We start from the raw sequence: 16811 nt of genomic DNA on the forward strand, positions 1-16811 counted from the left end.
TGGCTCGACTCTAATAATAAAAAAAAGGGGTTTGATAAGAGATATTTTTTTTTTCAAAAGGTCAAAAAAAAAATGCGCACGTAAGCATATCGTCACGCATGTTACAATGAAGTTCGCAACCTAAAGTCAAGTTCTATGTTCGACTATGGTCAAGCTTTTGGGTGTCAAAGGGTACCATGGTTAAGAGTTTGGACGCGTTAGCAAGGCAGCCTCCCTTGAGGGTGTATGCCAACGGGCGGCTCCGCGAGTTCGTGATGAAATCGAACTTGACTCCATGGTTTGGGTGGATTTAAAAACTCGGATGAACCCTTATTGCCATGAGCGTTTTCGGGTTGATAGAGCATAAATCCCCCGGGCTAGCCACAAACGTAGAACACGTACTATTGTGGAAAAATAGGTAACCTAAAAAAATATGAATATGTGACAATGCCAATTAAATTGCAGGAATACAATTCAAGAATCTTTCAAGTCTCATCCACTCATCTCAATTAAACACTGATCACTCAAATCGATAAATAACCAAGAATCCTCCCCAGTGGAGTCGCCAAATTGTAGGCGTTGCTCGAAGTGCGCCTACGTTAAAGCATGTGGTGAATATGCTTGGCACACTTAGGAATTGGGAATTGACATATACGATTAGGGACAAGGAAAGTAGGGAGCCGCCAACAAGTTTTTAAGGAACTTGTAAACCGTTCACGGATCATTAAAGGAAACCACGATAAAGGGACAACGATTGACCCATGAAGGTTACACCCCATTCATAATCCATGAGATTATTAACTCCATATGGTTCGGAACCACGAAAGGAGGATCGGGGATGATGGTACGAAGTGAGTCATGGAGTCACATTCGCCCGTATTGGCCTCTACTCTATTCTTATAGTGAAAAGTGATTCCTGCGATCTCAAAGGCATGCAAACAAAGATTCAATTTGCTCCAAACTAATATTATTCTAAATTGTTTGAATATTAATGCAACACATAATTCTAAAATATCGTGATCACTTGAATTAACAACAAAATTAAAAAGGAACCTAGACCGGTCGTCCAAATTATCTTATTAGGCGTGATTTCCAATTACATATTCCCTTTAAACATGCAATATAGTGATCAATAAATAATAATAGAATATACATCAATATTGAAAGCAATTCAACAATAATAACGTTAGTAAAATTAAATATAAAATAACCTAATCATGATACTAGCAATATTAAAATAAAATAAGAGTAATTAAATGATTAACTACTCACTTTCCACATTTCCTTGAATTGCTACATCATGAATAAACTGTTAGTAACTTCAATAAAAATATAAATCAAATTGAAACAATTAAATTAAATAAAAAGTAGAGTTGATTTGGTCTAAACCCTCAGTTAATTCTACCTTTCACGCCTTGGTTTAAGTATAGAACTTTGGGTAAAGTATGGACTCTTTGGAGTGCTTAAGGAAGGAATGAAAGAACAGGGAGGCTAGTGTTTTAGGCTAAAGAGGGAGAAGAGAATTATTTGTGATCAAGCTTGTTGATGATTGAAATAGGGGTGATATGATCTCTATTTAAGAGAAAAAAGAGAGGTCGAAAAAACAAGATAAGATCCGAATTAAATCGGAATAAAACTCGATAGACTGCAGTTTTTGCGGTTTTTGTTTTTATCATATCTTTTGATCCAGAAATCGGAATAAGATGAATAAGATATCGTTGGAAAGATCTTGAAGTGTAATTTCTAACCCAATTAGAATAAGATTAAAATATGTTTTAGAACAAAAGATATAGCCGAAATAGTGAGACGGTGTCAGTTTTAGATAGAGTTTGACATTTTATTCATATCTTTTCCGTTATAGCTCGGAATTGATATTATAATATATCATTGGAAAGATAATTTCAAGAGCTATCCAACCATATAAAATTTGGATAAAAAATATGAGGAACGAAAATAATATCTGTCTATCTTTGACCGTCTTTCAATTCGGGTAGAATTAGGACTTTCAAAAAAAGGAGTTTTATTCAATTTCAAACTATTTAATCTTATCATTTCAAAAAGGATAATTAAGATCTTTTAGAAACTTATAGAAGCTTCTAATTAATACTAATTTGTTTAGGAATGGGACTAAATAATTTTGACCCTCCACATGATCATTGGGTCGTAGGTAAGGTGGGCTTAGGTTCGGTTTGGGCTCAGTTTAATATTTTGGCCATAACTTATTCGTTATAACTCGGATTTAGGCTTATAATATATCGTTGGAAACTCTTTTCAAGCCCCATACAAATATTCAATCATTGGACCCATACTATGGACCAAAGTAAACTGGATCAAACGTTTTTATAAAAAGGACACGAAATGAATGATTTTAAAGGACACGAAATGAATGATTTTAAAGGACACGAAATGAATGATTTTAAAGAACACGAAATGAATTATTTTGGGTTTAAAGGCACGAAAAGAGGAAAATAAGTTATGGTTTGGGGAAATGGGCTAGGAGTTGGGTCGGTTTATGAAATGAAAATATGGATTTAAGCACTCCAAGATTAAATACTCAACCCGACCAATAATGGCGGTGAAAGGTTGTTCATCATCGGGTTTGGTTTTGGGGAGACATTTTTAGGTGTCTACAGTTCTACATGTGTCTTAGCCCCGGGAGATTTAAGCTCTATCAACCCAAAAACGCTCATGGCAATAAGGGTTCATCCGAGTCATTAAATCCACCCAAACCATGGAGTCGAGTTCGATTTCATCATGAACTCGCGGAGCCGTCCGTTGGCATACACCCTCAAGGGAGGCTGCCTTGCTAACGCGTCCAAACTCTTAACCATGGTACCCTTTTGACACCCAAAGCTTGACCGATAGTTGAACATAGATCTTGACTCTAGGTTGCGAACGTTTTTTACATCATCGTGCCTAAATGCTATGTGATTGTTTGGTGCTAAACTTCATGTGTTTACTCTTTTGTTTAACCCATGACCGAGGGTTTTTATTTTCACATAGTAATTAGTATGGACCTAAAATCGATTAAAATCTGGAAAAATCACAAAACTGACCTGGAACTGCGCACCGTGTCACGGCATGTGCTGCCGCGCCACGGTGAACAGTGCCGTGACACGGGGCTTTCTACCGTCTGACGGTAGACTGCACCGTGTCACGATAGTCAGCACCGTGACACGGTGCTCAGGAAAAGTGTCCTGTCAGTCCTGTTTCTATTTTTGTGCGTACGTATGTGGATGTTGTGTCCAGTTTGGTGTCATGTCTAGCTATACGGTCAAAACACGCGTCCATAACCTCACTTAATCACTCACATATTGTGTTCACACACTTTTTTTCCTTAGTCGTGCACTACTTTTTGACCGTATTTTAGGATAGTCTTGTTTTTTGTGTCGTATTTTTTTCGGATTAAGTCGGATAGTATCCTCCCATTTGTTTTTTAAGAAAATAAACAAATAAGAATTTCAAAATTATAGTTTTTTTTTTTTAAAAAAAAAAATTCATTCCGGATGGGTTAAGGTTAAGTTTGGTCATTAAAGGTGTGTTTGTTTCGGTGTCACAGCACTTGGTCAAGAAGCAGGGGTAGATTGTTACGGTTTGAGTCAATACCTCAACAACCTCTTATATCAAAGAGGCGTACAAGGAAACCACCTCAATCATCTCCACAAGATCCATCTCCAGTCTACTTTCAACCAATGGCTACTAAGGAAGACATCGAGAAACTCAACAAGACAATTGAAAAGTTGTCTAACATGATGCAGACACTCACCACTAGAGTCAGCACGGTAGAGCAAGACAATCAAAACAATGTCACTACCGCTGCAATGGACAAGATTAAGGAACAGATGAGCAAAATTTCTAAATAATTCACTTATATGGAACAGCCTGTCACCTCTTTGTCCATAAGGGACAAGCTTCCTGAGAAATTTTCCACTGATGACATTCCCAAATTCAAGCCTATCGATAATCCACTTTTCCATTTGAAGGCTTTTTCTGCAACTATGGCTCTTAAGGGAGTATATGTGACACTCTTCCCTACAGTGTTCCCTCTTTCCTTGGAGCATTCCTGTCAACAATGGTTTTACTCTTTAGAATCCAAACATGTCGCGACCTGGGAGGATGTTGCTGAAAGCTTTATGAATTGTTACAAGTGTAACATTCAGGCCAAGACTTCTGAAGTGAACTCTCCATTCTCAAACATAAAGAGAATGAAGGCTTCACCACTTACTTAAGCAGGTGGAGGGAAATAGCCGCGCTCCTGGTGGATCCCCCCAAGGAGAAAGAAATGGTTCGCTTGTTCATTGCCAATCTAACTCATAAGTACAAGCAACACTTGAAGTTTCTGCCGCTGAGTACCTTTGAAGCTGTATACGATATTGGAATCAATATCGAGGACGAACTAATGAAAACAGCTGGTAGCAACAATAATAACAGCACTTGGAAAAACAAGAAGAACGGCGCTCCTTCTTCTTCGTCTTCCAAGCCCAATAATTCTACCAACAATATCAATATCAATGATGTGCTGACCCTTAATGCTCCTCCTCAAAGATTCCAAAGGCAAAGGAGGGTTTACACGCCTTTGGGAATGACTTATGATGCTGCTTATGACCGTTTTCATGGTCAAGGAGTGATTATGCCAATTGGACCATTTCCAGAACCTCGACCAAAGAATAGAACCGCTAGCTATGACCCCAATGCTTATTGCAAGTTTCATCAAGGCAAGGGTCATAATACTGAGAAGTTTTGGAGGTTGAAGGATGCAATCCAAGACCTAATTGATGCTAATCAACTTCCTGTCCCTCCAGGGGGCAAGAAGCCTAACATTCAAACAGGTCCTCTTTCTGATGCTTTGGCTATCACGGGAGATGAAGTCTCCTTTGATCCATCAATACTCATTCAACCTATAAATGAACCTCTGCCGGAAGTTGTATTTGTCTCGAATTCTGAAGAAGTGAATGGAATTTGGGATAGTGACGATGAAGACGTCTATCTCAAGGATATAGCCTGTTCATCTCTTGGCACAAGTGAAGATTTTTGGGGGGACTTTGAGGTCAAGGTTCTCACCAAAAGTGGACGGTTGCAACAACCTAATCCACCTCCACCTCCACCTCCACCACAATCACATCCGATAGTTGATCCCATCGACCCTGTGAACATCAATGTGGTCAAACAATTGCAAAAGAACAAGGTGGAGATGAATGTATGGAAGCTTTTGGCCACCTCCCACGAGCATCGAAAGGCTGTGATGAATGCTTTGGTGAAAATAGGAGTTGATGATGACATGACTCCTCAAGGATTGGTCAACTTTCTCACTACTGAATTGCCAAGTACTAGCAATCTGATTTCGTTTTCTGACAAGGATCTGCCCCCGGAAGGGGATCAACATAATAAGGCCTTACACCTCACTGTGGTGTGTAGGCAGATGAATGTTCCTATGAGCCTGGTTGATAATGGCTCTGCAATCAATGTGTGCCCACTTCGTACTGCAAAGAAGTTGGGCATAAAGAATGAAGAACTGACTCCCTCCACTCAAGGGATTCGCGCTTATGATAATACTCGTCGTCAAGCCGTGGGTACTATCATACTGAACATAACTACTGGGGCCATTGAACGTCGCACTAAGTTTCAGGTAGTAGACATTAAGGCCTCCTTCAATCTGTTGTCAGGACGCCCTTGGCTTCATGAGCTAAAGGCGATTCCATCATCGCTGCACCAAAAAGTGAAAGCCATAGTTGGAGGGTTCCAATTACCATTGATGTCTCTCCTATGCGCATTCAAGTTATCGACACTCCTATCGTCCATGTCGAGCACGACGAAGAAGACGAAGATCTTTGGGGTTTTTCACTCGATGATGTTCTCGTGATTGAAGAAGAGAAAAAGTGTCATCTCGACTTCGATCCCTATTCAAACACCAATATCAATGCCATTCTGAAGAAGCAAGGTCATTTCCCTGGAATGACCCTCGGACTCAAAAAGAAAATGGCTGAATTTTGGGGCCATCCTGGTGCACTCAAGAAGGATACTTTTGGCTTGGGATTCAAGCCAACAAAAGAAGACGTGAAACAAGCTCTATTGAAGATGAAGGCTCGCAAAAACGCTCGAATCATGAAGAAGGAAATGGCCATGGATCTATATCCATTAACACTCAATGGCCAGTACATCAAGGAAGGGGAAGACTTTCCGTGCTATGAATTCCCTGAACCATTCATCCACGATGGGATGCGTGAACCAGGATTCGAGATGTTCCTCGATTGTGACTTTCTTGATGAAGACGAAGAGCTCTTCACGACTAAGAAACCAGCTAGCCCAAGCTCTGATGATCTAGGCATCAACCTGCTTTTTGGAATGGAGAAGAATGAATCTAAGCCCGTCTGCATTGATAATTCCGAGCTCGTTCAAGCTGTTATAGCAAACAAGGATTTTGACCCCTCCGAATTAATCTTCCAAGCTGATAATATTTCAAGGGGATGGCGCAAGACATTGAGGATCACTACGCCAAATGGAGAGAAGTTGGAAATAACCGCTGGCGAAGGTCCTATGTTTGATGAGACTGAGTCGTCTGGGTCCGATTCCAAGTCTGAGTCTAAGTCTGTAGACGAGTCCTTAGAGTCTGAGGCTGACCCTCTTTCTGCTATAGAGTCCAATCCTGAGTCTCTTGTTGAGTCCTCTCTTTCTAGTCCAAATAATTTCGGTGAGGTCGCAGCTGACCTTGCCCCTCTTGATGTATTCACCAATGAATTCAATAAAATGAGTACCTTTGCTTACGATGCGTGTCATTCCCCTAGCCCTGATCAATATTGCTTTGCTAATGATAAAAATAACAAAGAAACAATAAAAGCAATGGAAGAACACAAAAATAAAACAGCAGTTATTGAAGATACAGAAACAATTAACATTTCCAATGATACGACTGTTAAAGAAGTAAAAATTGGATTAACACTAAGTCAAGATGAACGCAAAGAGCTAATTAACTTGCTTAGTGAATTTGTTGATGTATTTGCTTGGTCATACCAAGATATGCCAGGAATTGACAGGGATATAGCTCAGCATACAATACCACTCATTCCAGGTATGAAGCCTGTCAAACAAAAGTTGCGCCGTATGAAACCAGATGTGGCTCTCAAAATCAAAGAAGAAATCAGGAAGCAGTTGGTCGCAGGTTTCATCAGAGTATCCAAGTATCCAAAATGGATAGCAAATGTGGTTCCAGTTCCAAAGAAGGATGGAAGGGTCAGAATGTGTGTTGATTACAGGGATCTCAATAAAGCAAGCCCAAAAGATGGGTTCCCTCTACCTCACATTGACATTCTGGTCGATAACACAGCAAACCATGCACTCCTATCATTCATGGACGGTTACGCCGGATATAATCAAGTATTGATGGCTGAAGAAGATATGGAGAAAACCACATTCATCACACAATGGGGTACATATTGCTATACGGTAATGCCATTCGGGTTAAAAAACGCGGGTGCCACCTACCAAAGAGCAGCTACAGCATTGTTATACGACATGATGCACAAAGAAGTGGAGGTCTATGTTGATGATATGATCGTTAAGTCCAAAGATCGCCCAGGCCATATCATTGCACTTCGCAAGTTCTTTGAAAGACTCCGCAAGTACAACATGAGATTAAATCCAGCAAAGTGTGCATTCGGAGTCACGTCAGGCAAATTACTTGGATATGTGATCAATTCTCGAGGGATTGAAATAGATCCCACAAAAGGAAAGGCGATCATGGCCATGCCGCCGCCCAAGAATGAGAAGGAGATTCGAGGTTTCATTGGAAGGTTGCAATATATAAGTAGGTTCATATCAAAGCTCACAGCGATATGTGAACCTATATTCAAGAAGCTTAAGAAAAATGTCCCAGTCGCATGGGATGACGATTTCCAAAAAGCTTTCGACAAAATCAAAGAGTACCTGGCAAACCCACCCGTGTTAGCGCCAGCAATACCTGACTTTCCTCTTCGACTCTACCTTACGGTCACAAGAGAAACAATGGGGGCAATGCTAGCACAAGTGATTGAAAGCAAGGAGAATGCAATCTATTACTTGAGTAAGAAGCTTAAAGGATATGAGACACGATACACACCACTTGAAAAATTGTGCCTCGCACTTGTATGGGCCGCACATAAACTAAGACATTACATGCTCACTCATACAGTGCATGTCGTGTCCAAGATGGATCCTCTCAAATACTTGTTCAAAAAAGCAACACTCAATGGCAGATTATCAAGGTGGATAGTCAATCTTGCTCAGTTTGACTTGAAATTTGTACCACAAAAAGCCATCAAAGGTTCTGCGGTTTCTGACTTCTTAGCAGACTTTCCGCTAGAAGAAGTTGAGAAAGAAGAAGATGAGTACGATTTCCCTGACGAAGATTTACTCATGACCGAAGATGATAGCTGGACGCTCTATTTCGATGGAGGTTCAAACCAAAAAGGATGTGGTGTAGGAGTCTGGCTTGTATCACCCAATGAAGAGCACATCCCAATTTCCATGAAGCTCGACTTTGATGTTACCAACAATGCCGCAAAATATGAAGCATGTATTTTGGGATTAGAAACAGCTGTCGCCTTGGGAATTAAGAAACTCAGAATCTACGGTGATTCTTCACTACTCATTAACCAAATCTCCAAGAGATGGAAAGTGAGAAGTGAAAGTCTCGCTACGTATCAAGCTCATTTAGAAACTCTCACGGAGCAACTAGATGAAGTGGAATATACGTATTTGCCGAGAGAAGAAAACCAATTCGCCGACGCACTAGCTAAATTAGCATCAATGGTGCGAATTCCAACGGATACAATCAGAATGTCGTTGACCATTGAAAGAAGATATGAGCCGGCTTATGTTCACGCACTCGACGATGAACAAGAACCACAAGAAGAAGATGAAGAGCCATGGTATACAGATATCCTTAACTATGTGACAAAAGGAGAATACCATCCCAATACTGATAAAAGGGCACGCCGTGCTTTGAGGCTCCTGGCCTCACAGTATGTGCTCATTAGGGGAGAACTCCACAAGAGAACTGCAATGGGGAGAAATCTCTTATGCATAGCCAAGAAAGAAGCACATAAAACCATGGAAAACCTTCATGCCGGTATATCTGGAACGCACATGAATGCAAAGATGTTAGTCCAAAAGATTCAACGACAAGGTTATTATTGGACTACTATGGAGAGATATTGTCACGAATACGTCAAGAAATGTATGAAGTGTCAAGTCTACGCAAATTTACAGCATGTTCCACCTTCGCTTCTCTACACATATACTTCTCCATGACCTTTCTCCACATGGGGCATCGACATCATTGGAAAAATAACACCACCAGGACAAGGGGGGCACGAATTCATCCTCGTAGCGATCGACTATTTCACCAAATAGGTCGAAGCTGCCTCATATGCTAAGCTAATGGAAAAACACGTAGCTCAATTCATTGAGCAAAATATTATATGCCGCTATGGGGTACCACATGAGATGATCAGCAATAACGGAACGCATTTCCAAGCTGAATGCGCAAAATTATTACAGAAATATCATATCAAGCATCACAGATCATCACCTTACAGACCACAAACAAATGGTGCGGTCGAATCGGCCAACAAAAATGTGAAAACTATTATCGAAAAGATGACAAAAAATTACGAGGATTGGCCAAGTAAGCTACATTTCGCCTTTGGGGATATCGAACCTCTGTTCGTACATCAACGGGGGCTACCCCTTTCTCTTTGGTCTATGGAGTTGAAGTTGTACAACCAATTGAACTCGAAATACCTTCTCTTCGAATCGCATTGGAAAGCCAACTAGATGAGGTTGACTGGATATGATTAGAGCAAGATATGATGAACTGGTCTTACTTGATGAAAAACGCTTGGCATCTTTGCATCATGTCCAAACCTACCAACAGCGTATGGCGTGACACTTTAATAAAAAAGTCAAGACTAGGAACATCAAAGAGGGTGACCTGGTGCTTAAGGAACTTCGTAAAAATGTGTTAGATCCAAGAGGAAAATTCAGACCAAATTGGTCAGGCCCGTACATTGTTAAAGCCATCTTGTCTGGCGAAGCGGCACAATTGGTAGACATGGACGGTAACGGTTTCCACAATTTAACCAACTTGGATCAACTCAAGAAATTCTATGCCTAGTCGCATGGGTTCATGACCCAATAGAGCTACGTTTGGCTTGATTCCTTTTTCAGGATACGTAGGCAACCCCTTAAGGGGGCCCGGCCACTTCAAAAAATAAAATCCTCCCTCTGTCAATCAAGTATACGCATCAGTTCAGCATTGCGAAGGAAGGATCTCTGCCGCGACACGGGACATTCCACCGTGTCACGGTACAGTCCACCGTGGCACAGTGGACCTAAAAAAAAAAGAAGAAAAAGAAAAAGAAATAAGGGATCTCTGCCGCGACACGGGACATTCCACCGTGTCACGGTACAGTCCACCGTGGCACGGTGGACCTGAAAAAAAAAAATTGTCGTGACGCGGGAATTTGCAACGTGTCACGGGATTTTTCACTATGACAGGGTGGAATTTCAGGTTTTCCGATTTTTTAGTGACGCATTCTTTGCGAATTCATTATTTGTTCGAGGTTTTTATTTTCATTCTTCCATTGCGTCCGACTCCTAGACTCGGATAAATAAATAAAAAAAAAAAGTCATTGTAATTTTTTATTTAAGGCTAAAATAAATATGCTATTATTATTGAAATAAATGTGACTACAATTATTGGCATCATACGCCTTATTTTAAATAAAAAATTATATAAAAGTAAAGCAATACTGATCTAATCCTTCTTCACTTTAGGAACCTCATTCTCTTTGTCAATTAGGTCGGCCTTCACCATTAATGTGTCTTTTGTAGCCCGAACCGTCACACCCCTAGTCGAACTTTCACCCCTTTCACCTTTCTTAAAATTCTTCGATTGTTTCTCTCTATAGACCATCTTCTCTTTACCCTTCCCTTTCACAGAATTTTTCCTTTTCGGCATTATAGGTGTCTTAAACTCAATCCCTTGTGTTCTTGGACCTAGACGATCTTTAGGAGGTGCTTTCTTATTTCCAAGACGACTCTTCACATCAGACTTGCGTGATCCAAATCGTTCCCTCCTACTTCTAGGGTTCAACCATTCCTTGTATGCACTAGATAAAGGAGGAGGAGCTTGGTCACTTGCAGAAACGGTCCACAAAGGTCTTCCAATACAGTAAGTCTCGTACTTGTGAACGTTACTTTCATGCAACGATACTTCACGAGGACTATCGTTATAGCGTGGAATTACTTGTTCAAGTCCATACTGCCGCATCAGTCGAGAAGGACAATAAAAAGTCAGTTTTGAGATACTAGGCACACGACAATATGGAGTATCATTTGTACCAACCATCCTAGTAAGCCTCCACCAAGGCACCACCCAACGAATGGAAAATTCCCTCTTTGCAAAGAAATTTTTCCAGTCTTCATACGACATGTTCGCAGAGTAATTCTTTTTCCTGCGGACTAGGTCGTTAGGGCCATATTTTTCAACATCATCGGGGGCTTCGAATAGTTCTAAACGCTCCATCAACCAAATCTGCAAAAAAAAAAAAAAAAAAAAAAAAAAAAAAAAGTGCAGATTCCCGTGACACAGCAGACTACACCGTGTCACGGCAGACACCCACCGTGACACGGTGCCTGTTTTGTGTCACGGGGGCTAATCGGAACGTATTTTTACCTGCAGTAGTACCAGAGAGCCCTTCCTGATGGCTTTCCGGTCAGCTTTTGCTTCGTCAAGGCCACGAAATGTTTCTCCAAGGCACGTAGGCATAGGAGATCTCCCAGATTCGACATGTTCAAGCACAGACGCTAGACAAGCATGTCCTACCCTACCGTTTGCAAATAAAAGCTTGCTAAACATGCAAAAAATATATGCCCTTCTACGATATACATGATAAGACTCAGAGATAGGGCAATTAAAATATAAATTTGCAAGTTTTTCTAAGTCTACCTCATTACCACATACAATTCTATTTAAATCTGGATCTATTAGATTCAGATGGCGTTCAAAATCTTGGTAATAATATTCACGCAGGATAGGCATGGCAATAAGATTTCTAGCAGGAAATCCAAAGATTGCACCGAATTCCTTCGGCAGGGGACAGATTTCATCATAATCAAATTTAAAACAATGTGTTTTTGGACTCCAATAATCTAATGCTTCCCTAAGAAAATCATGTTCAATCGCTACATGTCGCAGGGCTAGTAAACCCCTGACATGAAATAATTCTAACTCTCTTTTGTCAGCATTGGTCAAAGAATAAGACCAGTCGTGCAATGTATTATCAAAATTCTGAGACATTATTATTGAAATATGAAATTCTAATTATTTTGTGTTTCGTAATTATGCGTATCATGAATATACTGGTCCTATTTTATAGCAAATGCGCTCGGAACTACTCAGAAATTATCTTTTTGTACGCGTAAACCACACCGTTGTAGAATACGCGTACCGTGACACGGGAAATCCCACCGTGTCACGGGAACTTTTGTCGTGACACGGCAGTCTTTGCCGTGACACGGTGTACAGTGTCGTGTCAAGGCACCCCACGCGTTTTCTTTTTTTATCTTTTCCCGTATCTATCCGGATTTTTTTTAGTATTTTATCTTCACCGTTTTTTTTTCAGTTTTCTGAAAGTTTCATTCTTAATAAAATTCTCAACTTTTTTATTTGTATTTTTATTTTTATTTTTCTTTTTATTATCTTTATCATTTATTTATTCATCACTTTAGCATTTTATTTTATTTTATTTCCTTTCCTCTTTATCATTTTTATATTTACTTATTTATTCTATTTATTTTTTTCTTGTCTTTTTGTTTCTTTTTCTTTTGGGGAAGGTCGGTACCCTCCACTTACTCCACTTACGTTTTTTTTCGCGTCATTAATAAATACACGATCACACACAATGAGTCTCAAGCACACACTAACACACACTAATAAATACATAAACTGTGAATAATGTACAAAATGAGTCATAGTAAATAAACAGCGTCAAGTGTCATCACAGTATGTACAAATAAAGACCCTCGGTCAAAAGTCTGCAGAACTAGAAGAGTTAGGGTCAGTATCATCTCCACCCTGTGAATACGGGAATGGTGAGCCAAAGAGTCCCGCCATCATCCGAGTACAGGGAATAGTGTCCCTACTAGTCCCTGTGACTCCAGCAGCAGTCAAACTCAAGGCAGGACCCGTCCAACTGGCAAACGGTGTAGACTGACTCAAAGACACGGGAATCGTCGGTGGAGGCATCGTCCCATACATCGGAACTGAGAACAAGCCCGACATCGGTGGAGGAATCCCAAACGATGGAGCTGAAAATAAACCAGGATCTACGGGAGTCAAAATAGGCCTAAACTCAGGCTGTGAAGGCTGTGAAAATGACTGCCGCTGCCCCAAACTCTGACCCTAAAAGCGTTGGGAAGACTGAGGCCGCCACTGAGATTCCTGAAACGGCTGAGTAATCTGAGGCTCTCGCTGAGACTGAGAATGCCGATGAACCGCAGGAGATCGTCTACCACGACCAAGCTCCTCCTCGTCCGAGCCTCTATGCCTCGAGCGCGAGCGGGACCTCCGTTGCTCCTGAAAGATACAAAATCAAAAGGCGTCAACAAATGAAAAATAAAACAAATGGTAGAAGTGGAAAAAATGAGCATACCTCAAGAACATCGCTAGAACTGCTCCGACAACTCGCACCACGCCGAAGCTTGATGATGCAGTACTTCATAGCGTCAACCAGCTTCATGAATCCCATCCTCTCCGGGCGGTTAGGCTGAGAACAAAACAAGGAAAAATCAGTGACAAGCAGTGTTAAAAGGATGAATAATGCATCAAAAACTTACCGGCTCAAAAACCTCGGGCAGAGACTCCTGCGCCTGTCTGTAACCCTCTGGCGCGTCAGCAATGTGGTCCTCGGTAATACCAATCGGCCTTGGGTAGCGGACATACTAAGGCGGAATCTCGATCCTCCCCACAGGGAAAACAGTCGTCTGAAAATACGATCGAATAATCAAGTTATTCGACTATTTAAATACAGACTAGTAGCAAAATCCTCAAAAGAAATCATACCTTAGGAAGGCGGGGTGGAGGAGCCAGAAAGGGAAGCAAGTCCTGCGCGTAATCACCCTCCATGTGCACAAGCTCCTGCCAATGAAAAGTGTAGCGCTCTCCCCTGTTTATCAACTCCCTAAGCAAGCGCGGGTCCAGCATCGACTCCGGTGGAGATGAGGGCACCACAAAGCGATCACCGCTATGCTGACGAACGACACGCTCCCCCAAATACTAGAAAAAGCGTCCAGTACCGACCAAAATGGTACGGTGCGCTGAAAGATGCAAGGCCTTGGGAAGATCAGTCATTTCGGCCCTAGGACGATACTGGACATCAATGGCAACCTGAAAACCATAAAAAGTTAGCATGAAACACCGAAAATAACGTCAAAGAGAAAATAACAGGCAATAAAACTAATTCTTACGCCAACAGAAGAGGTGCCTCGGCGTAGCAGCCTGCGCAGCGCAGGGACAGACTTCACTCGTGACTCTCCTCGGTCACGCCAGTTGGCCCCGACAGGGAAGTCATGAACCGCTCCACGACGCCGTCGAGGTGCCAATCCTGGGAAGTAATCGTAGAACCATAGCTGCAATGAAAAGTAATCTTTGAGCACATGAGTCGAACAAATTAAAATAAAACAAGAAGAGGAAAAGATCATCACCTCTACGACTCTCCATAGACCATAGACAGTGATGGGAGACTCGTCGTTCAGCTGCCGACAGCCATGACGTAACGACAAGAGAAGGTCGGCGTATCCGAGGCTAGCCCAGCAATAGGATCCTATCTCACTGATCCTGACTAAAGAAGGGAGGTATAAAAGGAGTGCGCGTGAACTCCTATCAGGAGAAAGAGTCATGGAGATCAGAATCAGAATGAAGATCCGCACTCCCTGCTCAGCCGATGTCTCCTCCATGTCGAAACCACGAGCTAGAACTGAAGCCAGCTCCGATCGCCCGCTCCTAGGATCACCTCGAGATATTGGCCGGGTCCTAATATGCTGAACAATCGGACCTAACAAATCGTCTGCCTCAGCCGCTCCCCAAGAAAGATCAGACATCTGAGCTACAACTCGGTCAGTGAAGCGTAGCCCGCTAATCATGCTGAAGTCCAGAGGGGTCATTATCATCTCCCCCCAAGCAAAATGAAAGGTGTTGGTAGTATCCCAAAAATACTCCAACAATGCGCGAACGACGGTCGCACCGCAACCCCGGGGGCTGCGAAAGCCTACGACCGCCGAGTAAAAATCCACTAAACCAGCCGATTCCCATAAGGCATTCGTAGCAGGATCCCTCGTAATAATCTGGTAAAGTAGAGGAATTAAATCTCCGGCTCCAGAACCGTGGTGGCGAAGCATCCCGTCAACTATGTCGGCAAGTGGGCGATGAGAAACATGGTTCTCACGACAGAAAACCAACTGGTCTGGAGTCCACAGAGGTGGAACCCACCTACCTCTACTCGTAGAAGCCCGAGGCTCGGACTCTAAGACATCATCGTCCATACCCTCGGGAATAGTGGGAGTGTCCTCCCGAAAAGCCTGACGCCGGCCATGGGTGGAAAGATCGTGGTCCCGTCGCCTAGGCATGCTATTATAAAAATAAAGATCTAAATGCTTAGCATCACTTCCTAAGTTATTTAGTTGTTTATCGCATTATACGCTAAATTTTTACCTCAAGGCTAAAAATTGGCAAAATAATGGAATTAGTTATAGTATTTAGGTTCTCCATGACAAACTAATACTACAATCCTACCCGCATGATACTATGTTCTCCATGACGATATAGTACATACACGAAATATGTTTTGAAATTGCGCAAAAACAATGAATCAAAACATTGTGACATATTTTACAAGATCTACCACCAATATTTCACCATGTCAAGTGCAAAGAAGTGACATGAACAACAAGAACATCATTTCACAAAAAAGTAGTACCCAAAAATGGTGATTTGCTCAATTCTCCATCAAATCATGCAATTTTTGTCTCAAATTTCACACAAACACACATACATATATATACAAGTAAATTCGTGACAAGAATTTCAACATCAAACCTCAAAATCAAAAAAACCCCAAATTGATTTTTTTTTTCAAGGTTTTTACATGAAATTACTCATTTGAAGCAAATTCGAGACAAAAATCTAGGGAAACTTACATGGATCCTTGTGGAGAATCGAAAATGAGGGAAGTATCAAAAAAATTAGAGCAAAACTGATGAGAATTTGAGCCTCAAAGCTCGAAAAAAAACGTGAAGACAACAGCGCAGGCAACCGCGACACGGTCAGTCAATGCGTGACACGGTGAGCGGGTCCCGTGTCACGGTGAACCTGGGAGGCGACGGAGCTCCGGCGACACTAGCGGCGACTTCAGGCGACGGCAGAAACGAACCCAGAACAGTAGCGGTAACAGAGAAGTAGCAAAAAAAATAAAAAAAAAATAAACAAGAAACAAAAAACAGCAGCGCCGCCGTGTCACGGTGACTGTGTTAGTGACACGGTAAAAACGGCAACACGCCGGTGCAGCCTTGCCGTGGCACGGTAGTATGTGAGCAAAAAAATAAAATCGAAAATGGGGAGAAGAGAAAGGAAATGAATAAAGAGAATGGTGAAAAAGGTGAAGCAAAGCTTAATTTAAAGCCAAAAAGTAACCGTTACCGTGTAACGGTCTTCTGATGACGTGGCGCGCTGGGATTTGTGGGTGAAAAACATGAAAATCCACCCCATTGACCAATTCAAACAGCAAAGAAATGCCCCG

The sequence above is a fragment of the Chenopodium quinoa genome, unplaced genomic scaffold (genome assembly GCF_001683475.1).
Source record: "Chenopodium quinoa cultivar QQ74 unplaced genomic scaffold, ASM168347v1, whole genome shotgun sequence".
Lineage (NCBI taxonomy): Eukaryota > Viridiplantae > Streptophyta > Magnoliopsida > Caryophyllales > Amaranthaceae > Chenopodium > Chenopodium quinoa.